Raw genomic sequence first — 12,070 nt, 5'->3', positions numbered from 1 at the left:
AGGGAGCTCTAATGTTTTGAGATAAAAAGATCATGCATACAAGCATCACTGTTTGTATTTCTCAATGTCTTGTTCCTATGGAAGATGATACTAGAGTAAGTATATGAACTTTATTTGGCAGCAAGAGTATATGTTTGAGCCGTGATATTTTGTGTTTTATGTAGTGTATTTAGGTTTTGTGCTGCCCTAGGCCTAAGACCCACCCTGGAATTTTCGAGTGGGGACACTAGTTCTGTGAGCCTGGGGGGGGGGGGCAATAGATACCCTTAATTTTCATAGATTTACTCTCACTTCCTGTTTGGCTAATTTTTTGGAGAGAACTAAGAAGATATAACCATGCCAAAGGTGCAGCAGAAAACATATAGCACAGTGAGGAAGGTTTGTGGTCCAGGATGATAGGACAGTCAAAATTAGAAGCAGCCCCCCCACAGTTGCGGAATGCTAGCCGGCCGCTTCCCATTCCGCAAGCAGTGCGGCCACTTTATGGGGGTGCTAGACTAATTTGCCTCTCAGCCCAGTCCGCCCCATAAGACTGACGCTACACTAACAGTGTAGCTCAAGCCGGCAGGGGACTCTTTCCGTGCTGCCCCCCTGCAAAGTGCTGCCCTAGGCCTGGATCTTGTTGGCCTAGGCCAGGATACAGTGTTGGTTGGTGGTTAGGGAGGAGTTTGTTTGATTTTAGAGCCTCTGTTGTTTGGTTGGCTAAGGTCCCCCTAGTTGATGTAGCCAAAAGTTTTTGTCAACGGTTAGGTGTTCATTTGGTGTCTCAATTGTGTAGTCACCTTTTGTGGAGAGAATTTTTTTTGCTTTTCTAGTGAAGAAATCTCTATTTGTGCTGGTTTTGGACGGATCAGCAATTGCATTTCCATGTGTTAAATTCACCATGTGGTCTGATTCTCGTTGGCCATTTTGTTGTAGTACCATGTGGTCGTGGCCCCGGCTTTCATCGGCCATTTTTCTGTAGTCCAGATTTCATCTACCATATGGTCGTTGTCCGGCTTTCATCGGCCATTTTGTTGTGACTTGATTTTCGTTTGTTGCAACTTCCAATTCGTGTCTGCTGTGTTTTGGTTCTGGTGGAATTTCTCTGCCTTTCGGACAGGTTTCAATGTTTAGTGTGAGTTAAGTAGTACGGTCTGTTCTGTATTGGAAAGGTGATTTTGGTTTGTAGAGGCGCAGTTTCCATTCGGTCTGAGGCACCATCGCCATTTTCTTGTTTTCCTTTTGAGTGAATTCAATCTTTTCAGGTTTAGCTACTTATTTACTTTTCAGTGAAACTATTGTGTTTTTTTTTTATTGAATTTCAGTTTTAGGTGAGGTCTCTACTTTGCACTGAATTTCAGTGGATAGTGGGATTAACTTTGACTTTGGGTTTTTGTACTTTTAGCGGTGTATTTTTTTTTATTATTTTAGTTTTGCTTGTTTGGTCATTTTCTTTGAGTTTCTCAGAGGGCAATTCATGCCCCTCCCCCATTGTTTTGGGGTTTATCGCTTTAGCTGCGTCTTGTATTGTATAGCTTGCGGTAGGAAAAAAAAAGGCTTTGGTTGACCTCCTTGAGTCATCTTTTTGCCCAGGGAATATGGGAGAAGAGGGGGGTATTTCCTCCCATTTGCAATATGGGGGGTTTATTTCGCTCTTTCTTGGACAAAAGTTTTTTTAAGACATTGAAGTTTCCTATATGATGTTAGTTTTTTTTGTTATGTCTTCCTCAAAAGCTGTCTTTTACATGCTCAGCTGATGGGGTAGGTGCAGTCACTGTAACATGAACTTCAAAAGGTCCACCACAGGGTTCAGAAGTCCCTTCTGAACCCTGACACAATAACCGGTTTACATTCTTTCCAACCAGGTGACTGGGTCGCTGTAAAGAAGCTTGAGGGACGACACCACGCCAGCCACTGCAAGAAGTTGCTCAACCACACCAAAGAATGAGGCGTATCTTTGTTTATTTACATTTTTTAGTTTAGTATATTTTAGCAAGGGTAACGATGAAAAGCATGCCAACTTATTGTTTAAAGTGCATGCTCTCACTAACTAAAAGTGCAAACAGGTCCAATTGCTCGGTCTACTCTGAATCTCCACTGCGCTTTAGTACCCCAGCGATGACAGCGGTACATGCTATATATGATGTTCATATCGCTTCTCGGCCTTTTGGCTAAAATCAAGTATAGTATCTGTTCTTATCAGTTGTCAGAGGAGCGCTCAAGCACCTCCTACATGGGCAGGGTGGATGCAATCCAATGACGTCATTGCACCTGGAAGGATGGTTTCAGCAGAGACTACGCCGTGCTGCCCGACAGATACTGGGGGCCGGCCTATGGTTGCGTCTGAGCCATGTGGAAGGGTGCTTCTGGTGATGATGGGTGGCTGCGCTGGTCTGGTCTTTTTGCCGAGTTCTAGTCCGGCCTTCTGGCTGGCCGGTGTAAGTGCTGTCCCTGTCAGAGATCTGGTAGGAGGAGCTGGTACTGCCCTGAGAGTGGACGGGGTAAGACCATGCAAATCCACCGGGTTGACAGGGGGTTTGGAAGGGCTAGTATTGGTGGAGGCTGCTAACTGGAGCGGCAGGTCTCCCTAAGAAAACCTTGAAGGGCTCTCTATCTGATGGGGGTGGAGGGCTGCACTGGCCGGTCGGGGGGTTGGATTTGGAACGGAAAAGCCTATGGTGCATGTGCCCCTGGAGTGGCAGTCCAGGGGTACCAGAAGAATCACTGTGAGTGAGGGTCACTTTGATTTGACTGGTACCACGGTCACTGCACCAATAACACACTTTTTTTGAGCACCTGCCTCCTGGGCCGGGCCTTTTGGCTGGGACCGGAGGAATTTTTTATTCTTGGCCGGAGGGCCTGGTCATTGTATAACACAATGACCACTTATTTCACTCTCCTCTCCACTATCCCTTTCCCCCACTTTATTTCATTCATTGCCTATGTTTGTCACGTTTTTGTCTTTTTTCGTTTGTGCACGTTATTTGTTCACTGTTTGATTAGTAGGGTGCCGGTCCTCGGACCAGCCCTGAACGTCTTGGGAGTGGGTGGACATGGCCTTCTGGCTCAGTCCGCCTGCTCTCATGGGGTCTCCCTTCAGGGGAGCCCCACCTAGTCCTGGATGGGTTCTGTTTCGGCAGTCCCTCCAAGGAAGTTGGGTCCGTGTCGGCTTCGGTTGCTTGGACCACAGTACCTTAGTCCCCGTCTGGAGCCTAACGCCCCGGGGATCAGGGTTTGGGTCCTTTTTCACAGGAGGACCACTTGACGTTGTACCCATCTGCACGTTTTTGTGAACACTCTTTATGTGTGTGCACATTTTTTCTGCACCGGGTGGAGTTTTTTGGGTGTGTTCCCACGCCATAGGCTTTTCAACAAAAATAAAAAATATGATGTTCATATTAGTATGAGGAGTTTTGACAAACTAGTAAAGACTCCAAACAGACACTCGTCAATAGAACTTAAAGCAAAGGTTCACCCTAAATATGAAGTATAGCATATCCAGAAGATCTTTTTATGTAGATAAACATTTCGCTATCAAAAAATGTTTAAAACATTGAAATACCTTTAATCTATTGTTCTATGCAGCCACTTCCTGGTCTCTCTCCCGCGGGAGTGGGCGTGTCGCTTTGCTTTGTGAGTGCCCGGGTGTTTGCTGGGAGTCTTTTGCTAGGTCTCCTGGGAGCACAGCGTCATGCTTTCCAGAAGACTAGTAATAACGCCGAAAGACGAAATCTCGCAGGATTTTACTCGTGGGATATCAGCATTCACCGCTTCCCGGAAGTATTTGCTTGTGGGCTTCATGCTGCCCACAAGCAAAATAGAAAATTCCTGCAGAAATGTTTTTAAATCCATATTTGATGCCGATTATGAATGCAGAGTAGTAGCAACCTTAAACATGTGAGTACAAGCTAGCAAACATTAAAATAATTAAATTCACAGTAAAAAAAAAAGAGGAATTTTCTGTGCTCTTTATTACCCAGCTGGGTAAAAACAATAAAACTTGTGGTGAAGAGTAAAGATGTAGTAGGAGAAGAAACAGCAGACTCAGGCGTAACAAATAGGAAACAGTCCTGCGTCCAACAACACTTTGTTTTCTTTGCCACTCCAGCCAGAGTGGGTGTAGTATACCTGGACAGGCCTCTCTCACTGACCTGGCAGCCAGAGTATCACTCGGACACTGTAAGGGAAAAGTCTCTGCCACAGACCCTCCTTAGATTGAGATAGCGGAGATAATCCTCCTTGATAGCCTTTGTGCTGGATCTCCTTCAGGTAGTTGCAGTTAGGTATCGACTGATAGGTGACCAACATCCAGCCTTTCAGTGTCCAGTTACCTTGATCCCGTGGATTGTCGAGACCCTATTGGATCGCCAGCCTCTCTTGGATCTACTCAGGTGGGACTCCCCATTGAACAGCTTCCTCTCAAAGGGAACAACGCTTTGGATCTTCTCAGGATTGGGGGACCCATTCGATCACTGGGGCCCAGCCACAGCTCAAATGTCCCGGAACAGGAACACCGCGTGACACGCGCACCCCCGGCTGGTAGGCCATTTCGCAGGGCGCAGTGATGTGGTCACCCTAAAGGTGGGTGCCATACTGAAAGAAGACCCAGACCAATCTGTCATAAATACCCTCCCCCAGCATGCACAGCAAGAAAAATCCCTCCTGATAGGCTGCTGGGGAAAAGCAACCCAATCCTCAAATCCACTGCTGTCACCTGTCGTCCTGGGGTGGCAATCAGCACCCCAGAAGCGACAGAATGAGCCCACAGCACAGCCAAGCTGAGACTGAGACCCAAATTCAAACTAATCAGCCTGGTCAGAGTAACTAACTCTCTGACCCCCTCTAAATTTAAATTGCACTGGTTCTTAGAAGTAACCAGGCGCTACAACACTCCCCCCACTTGAATAGACACTGTCCTCAGTGTCCGAACAAACTGGTGTTCACGCCTGAACACCTGACCTGATTCTGCTTTGACAGTAAAGAGAAGAAATAGAAAGAATAGACAAATATAAAAATATATAAAAAACATTATTTATGTACATTATCCACAGTGATACATTATGACATCAAACATTCCTGACTATCTATCCTGCCCCATTCTCCGACAGTTTTGATAGATTATCAACAACCTGCAAAACAAAAAATGGAAGAACACACAAAATATACATTTATACAGTCACTGAGGATGAAATGAAGCTGCAACTCTGCCAACTAAGGCGAGGCCTCCTTTCTTCCCAAAGGGACACATTCAAATAAGTGCTGAGATTTTCTCAAACTGCAAGGGCTTAAGAGAAAATACCTGTATATACAGATTATCTTTCTGCAGTGGTAGAAACTGCAAAGCACTGCTCCTAGTGGTCAGTGCGCTGGTACTACCAGTATAGTGCAGTTCAAGCTCAAATATAGAGCACTCAGAGAGAGAAAGAAAAACTTTTCTTCTTTTTTTTCTTCTTCTGCTGTGATGAAATCCGCAAGACCCTAATCTTAATAACTTATCATTACCTCCCCCCGAAGTTCTTCACATCACAGTCAAATGTGGATCCGGAGAAAGAAACAAAAACAAAAACTGAAATGGGGTGATCGTTCCCATCCATGATTCCTTCAAACAGCGGCAGAAACAAAAGTGACACTGTAGGCATTGGTCCTACATGTAAAATCTGGGATCCGGCAGAGTGACAACGTCCCCTTGGCTATTCACTGTGGTGATTGAATAGACCCGATCCAATTTCCCGGGACTCTTGAGTACCACTTTGTCGCTGTGGATGTACCGACCGGTGCTCCAGTCAGCTAGGCAACCCTCAAACCGGTGGCCAGTACAAATGAAAGCATATTCGGTGCCGCGATGGGCCTATGGGTACTTCCAGTTACTCCAGATAGCGTCCTTGCACCCACGCCTCTCTCACTTCTTCAATTATTATTATTATACAGGATTTATATAGCGCAGCGCTTACAATTAGTGCCATGAGAGCTGGGGCACATATGGAAACTCCCACCCATAGTCCTGGACCACCTTCTTCATCAAAATGCGTTGAAGACGGGCCAGTTTTGGCAGGGTACGGGGGTGTCCAAGTCCTTGCATAACAATAGCGTCAGTCGCTCTTTTTACAACATGTAGTGCAGCTGGTATGGGAGCAGTCTCTTTAGTAACACTGGTGCTTGGCACCATAACTCCCCAGGTTAACTGCGGGACAGCCGCCCGTGGCGCGGCATTCCTAAAACGTCTCTTGAACTTGCGGGATTTGGAAGCACGGGAGTTTCTGCCCCATTGTGACTCGGGCAGCTTCGGCTCAAACCACTGGTCATCTCCCACATCAGATGAAGAGTCAAGTTCAGAAGTGTTGTATTCTTCTGCAGGCAAACAAACACGCTCTGCTACAGATACACTGACCTTGTCATGTCCATGCATCGATAGGCCTCGACCACAGCCATGGGAGACCTTGACGGGGCCCATTTTTCCAGAGGTGAGCCAAGCGGGGGACCACCGCCATGCATGCAGCGGGCCATCAGATTAATCCCCACTGTAGACATCGGGGGTCTCAATCTCTCAAACGGCGTCGGGGGCACATACATGTTGCACGACTCTCTCTCATGGGCGGGCAATCACTCCGTCCTATGGCGCCAAACTCGCCCTACATCTCACGCAGGGGTGGGTAACTCCTCCCACTTCAAGTTCTTTTCTGGGCACATTGCAGGCACACGTCACTCCGTTGCACGTGCGCCCAGACTTTAACTACCTGACGTTAACTCTCTCCTCACCAGCACAGTCTAACACCACAACAATTCCTGGCTTTCAATGGCGGAGTACATTTCTCAATGTAGTTGTCCGAGGTAACAGCCTATCCCGGACGAGCCCCCACATGTAGCACTACCCCCGAAGGAGCGGCTGGTTTGTTTTGGGTAGCATGTTACCTCAAGTCTCCTCCGCCATCTAAGGGTGTATGGTGAAAGCAGCAGTAAGGGAATGTCCACGACAGGTGTCTTTTTCTGTGCTCTTTATTACCCAGCCTGGTAAAAACAATAAAACTTGTGGTGAAGAGTAAAGATGTAGTAGGAGAAAAAACAGCAGACTCAGGCGTAACAAATAGGAAACAGTTCTGCTTCCAACAACACTTTTAGGCAGATTCAGAAAGACTTAGGCCGGCGTATCAGTAGATACGCCAGCCTAAGTCTGAATCTGCGCCAATGCAAATTTAAGCGTATTCTGGTAACCAGATACGCTTAAATTAGGCTAAGATACGAGCGGCGTAAGTGTCTTACACCCTCGTATCTTAAAGTGTAATTTTTAGGCTGGCCGCTAGGTGGCGCTTCCATTGCGGTCGGCGTAGAATATGTAAATCACTAGATACGCCGATTCACAAACGTACGTCCAGCCGAAGCAGTACAGATACGCCGTTTATGTAAGGCATTTTCAGGCTTATAGTTATTCCATCAAATAGCTGGACTAGTAATGTTAAGTATGGCCGGCATTCCCGCATCGAAATTTGAAAATGTTACGTCGTTTGCGTAAGTCGTCTGTGAATAGGGCTGGACGTAATTTACGTCCACGTCGAAACCAAAACGTCCGTGCGGCGTACTTAGCCGCAATGCACACTGGGATATGTACACGGATGGTGCATGCGCGTTCTTTAAAAAACGTCAATCACGTCAGGTCACACTTCATATACATAAAACACGCCCCCCCACATCCTCATTTGAATTAGGCGCACTTACGCCGGCCCCATTTATGATACGCCGCCGTAACTTAGCAGGCAAGTACTTTGTGAATACAGTACTTGCCTTGCTAACTTACTGTGGCGTAGTGTAAATACGATACGCTACGCCACCGCAAGGATGCGCCCGCATACCTGAATCCAGCTGTTTTCTTCGCCACTCCAGCCAGAGTGGGTGTAGTGTACCTGGACAGGCCTCTCTCACTGACCTGGCAGCGAGAGTATCACTCGGAACTTTAAGGGAAAAAGTCTCTGCCACAGACCCTCCTTAGAATTGAGATAGTGGAGATAAATCTCCTTCATAGCCTTTGTGCCTGGATCTCCTTCAGGTAGTTTGCAGTTAGGTTACCGACTGATAGGTGATGGTGAGAGACGATTCGCGCTTTTCAGTCTGTTACAGCGTGATGAATGTGCCATCTCCATTACGAATGCTACTTTTACCGAAGGTGCGCTCCCATCTCATACTTTATTCTGAGCATGCGTGTTTTTTAAGCATTCACACGAACGTGTTTTTGATCGTAAACCAGCTGAGAACCACAACGAGAAAATTGAGACTCCCGACGAGAAAAAAGAGAGCATGTTCTCTTTTTTTCTCGTCGAGGTCCACGACAGTTTTCTCGACGAAAAACATACACACAACCGTTTTTCTTGGCAAAAAAGCTCTGCCAGCAGTTTTCTTGATGGTTTTTGCCGAGGAAAATGGTTGTGTGTACGAGGCATTAGAAAGGTGTGGACATTGAACTTTTCTCAACTCTCATCTGACACCCTAGACGGTAAGGAAATAGAGGTAACATGCCACCCAAACACAACCAGCAGCTCCTCTGGGGGTAGTGCTACAATAACTTTTTGTAATTTAAGGGATTGGTGTTTTTCCTATGTCACCTTCAAAGTCACATTCAAAAGAGGGCCCTCTCTCTCTCATCCAGCTCCTTATGTCCCTTTTTTACAGTTCCTTCCTTGCCTGTTGACCATGAAAATTACCTGAATTGATTTATAAGATTTCCTCCTCTCTATAGACACCAGTAGGAGTCAATATTAGGTTAGGGTTTTTCTGCTTTCATACAGGATTCGACAAATCCCCCACAAAGCAAACCAGGCACACTCGCTCATCCCTTTGTCTTAGACACCTAACATTGCAAAGAAATTCAACGAGAAATGGTGATTTAGCGCAACTTGGGAGACAAACTGCTGCTAAATCTTTCAGGTAGTGTTCCGCCCAAATGAAGATCTCTCCTGCTATTTGAAGGAGTGTCAGGCTCTTCATGCTTCCTTGTTTTGCCACATACAGCACAGCCGTTTTCCTATACAGCCATATCCTTATGGTTGTGAAAAACTTCCAGAGCTCCAGTATTGCCCTTAACTCTAGCTGACTATAGCTCATTAAATCTTTGACAGGCTATTGTCCAGCAAACTTCTCAGGACACACTTCCAGAGGAGGCTGCCCTTAAAGTGGCTGTTATTGGGCGAAATGTAATTTTTTCTAGGAGACGTGGAAGACTTATGTTTCCAAGATTTATGCTTGAAAAGCATGACGACTCAAATAAGCAGGCAATGCGGGCAATCCGTTTTACTTGCTGGGATTTCGCCTGTCCTTGGCTCTACTCCTACTAAAAATGTGAACTTTATTACAGGAATACATAAATATACTCTCTTCAGTTCACCTTCTTCTGGTGTGGGTGGACGCTAAGTAAAAAGGAAATGAAATCTAGGGAGGTACAGACAGGCAGCCATAAAAGCACACTGCTGGGAGGGGGGAGGGGTTGCAACAGCTGAGTATAAGTCAAATTTATCTGCCCCAGCTTCTGCAGTGAAGAAAAAATACACTCCCTGTCACCCACATGCCTAGCTTCTAAATTTCAGCTTGTTCAAATTGCTCGCTTTACAACTCCTGCCTTTGCGTCTGGTGAATTCTGCCCCTTTCCATGAATTTGCAGAATGTGCTGTACCACAATGGCAGGTTTCCAGTCACTATTTCTTTGCTCATTCCAGCTCTGTATCATCATGTGGAAGGCAATGTTTTGGCATCCCTGGGCAAGGCAGTCAGCTGCAAGGTCCACATTACTGCTGACATGTGGTCCAGAAAGCATGGTCAGGGAACATATATTTCCCTAGGCCGTCTTTCAGGACAGCCACCTTAGAGAGATCCCAGCTCCTCCCCTCTCAGGAAACGCCACCTTCAGCCAAGATTTAAGCCTCATCCTCCCGCCGGTCCCTCAGTTATGGTGTTTCCTCCGGCGGGGAGACACCGATATGGAGCCGGGGCCAGACAGCTGGGGAGGCTGAGGCCGAATATTACTGAGAGTGGGTCCAGGAGGATCTCTGGGAATCTCTCTCTCCCTGTCCTTGTATTGCGGCCAGGTCGGCTAGGGAGCCGGGTTACCTGGGTGGTCACGTGTCACACATCCCAGCTTCTCTTGGGGAAGATGCAGACTGGGAGGTCTGTGTTTCTTCTGCCTAGGGGGGCGCTGTGGTAAGCGTACCAGGTCCCCCCCTGCATTTGCAGCCAGTATAGTTGCAGAAAGATGGCAATGGGGACAGGGGGAGGGGCAGTGGGACTTTCCAATGAAACAAAACACTAGGGCAGGTCCCTCATCCTATACAACAATAGCTACCTCTTTATTACTCTACATTACAACTACAGGTATGAGTGTCAGGATTAGACATTTTATGCTCCCTCTCTTCCTGTTTTGGTTAATTACCATTAACCAATAATTAATTTATTTTAGTCATTTTAGATGACCCCAATTACTGCTCCTGATGAGTAACACGTCGAGCCTCACTACCAATTGATGACATATCACAGCAATCATGAAGTTACCATGGGTCATATTGAAAAGTTTGAGTCATATATCAATGCTATTTTACTGTACTATTTTAATATGTTCAACATTTGAGTTACCATTGACATCTATGTGAATCATGGGTTACTATGCATTTTATGCAACCATTTTTTACTATGTTTGATATGATTTACCAATCATCTTATACCATACCTGGTAGTGTCTTATGGATGTACTATTAATGTCATTTTATGTATCATACTCAATGATGTTACTATTAAATGTTCTGTTTATCCTATTGATTGACTCATCCTGCCCTAGTGTTTTGTTTCATTGGAAAGTCCCACTGCCCCTCCCCCACCCCTTCCCCTGTCCCCATTGCCATCTTTCTGCAACTATTTGGGGATGGAGACCTGTGTACTGTATAGTCATGGTCTCATATAAAGTCCCCACTATCTCTTTTTTCATGCAGCCAGTATAGGAGCTCTGAAGGCCGGACCAGATGACGGGTGACGTCAGTTGCGGTTGGGGGCGGGTGCTTCACCCGAGGCTGCATCTTCCGGTTCCGGACGCGGCCTAGAAGATGGACCAAGCGAGGGGCTGGTGCGGTCCTCCTTTTCTCTGTACAGACAGCAGTCGGAGGCCTGTTATCAACGCTTCCTCAACGGGAATGTCGGAGGCAGAGGCCTTGCGCGCAACGCTTGGGGATAACAGCACCAGCCACTCTAAGGTAAGTGGAACCCTGGGGTGGCGTTCCTTTACCTGTTTCCCATTGGCTCCATGGGTGCTTGTTCCCTACCTGGTGAACGGGGGGGGGGAGGAGCACGTCTGGGACCCTGATGGTGGATGGTCCTGGGGGGTGGCACTCCTGGTGATCCTTTGATTTAAGCGCTGGTGGGCTCTTGCTTATGCTGCGGTCTCTCTCTCTTTTTATATTTCAGAAAGCCACAAGTAAATCGCCCCATGGGTCTAGGAAGAAGTGTCCAGTTTGCAGAACCACTTTGGGGGATTCCTGGACCAAGGCACTCTGTAGGGAGTGTATTGAGGGGCTAGTGAGAGAGCAGACAGCAGAGCAGGGTGTGGATCTGGCAGCATCAGTTAGAGAACCAGAGGGTTCTAGAGAATAAATTGAGGAAGAAGCAGAGAGCGCCGTTTTAGATTCTCAGGGAGAATCGGATACAGAGGTGGTGGATGGGGAATCCACAAAAACCTCACGATACAAACTTTCCCTTGAGGAGGTGGAGGATCTCTTAGGAGCTATCCACACCACTTTAGGAATTCAGGAAGACGTTATCACTGCATGATCAGATGTACAAGGCATTGGGGGAACAGAAAAAGAGGGTGTTCCCGGTCCATGATGTTTTGATCGATGCCATCAAGAAGGAATGGCAAGATCTGGAAAGAAAACCTTTTTTCTCACAAGCATTGAAGAGAAGGTTTCCCTTTGCGGAGGAGGAGACTCTAGTCTGGAATAAGTCGCCTAGACTAGATGCGGCCTTTTCCCAGATACGGACCTGGCTTTTGAGGACATGGGGGTGCTTTCTGACCCTATGGACAAAGGGATGGATTCACTCCTTAAAAAGGCCTGGGATTCATCTC

General features: G+C 46.8%; 1 pseudogene; it reads left to right on the top strand.

Moving 5' to 3' along the window:
- Positions 1–2,133: 2,133 nt before the first annotated feature.
- LOC120916614 lies at positions 2,134–2,213 on the top strand (annotated as a pseudogene).
- Positions 2,214–12,070: the final 9,857 nt, after the last annotated feature.

The sequence above is a fragment of the Rana temporaria genome, chromosome 10 (genome assembly GCF_905171775.1).
Source record: "Rana temporaria chromosome 10, aRanTem1.1, whole genome shotgun sequence".
Taxonomy (NCBI): domain Eukaryota; kingdom Metazoa; phylum Chordata; class Amphibia; order Anura; family Ranidae; genus Rana; species Rana temporaria.
This window is presented reverse-complemented; position numbering and strand designations above follow the sequence as displayed.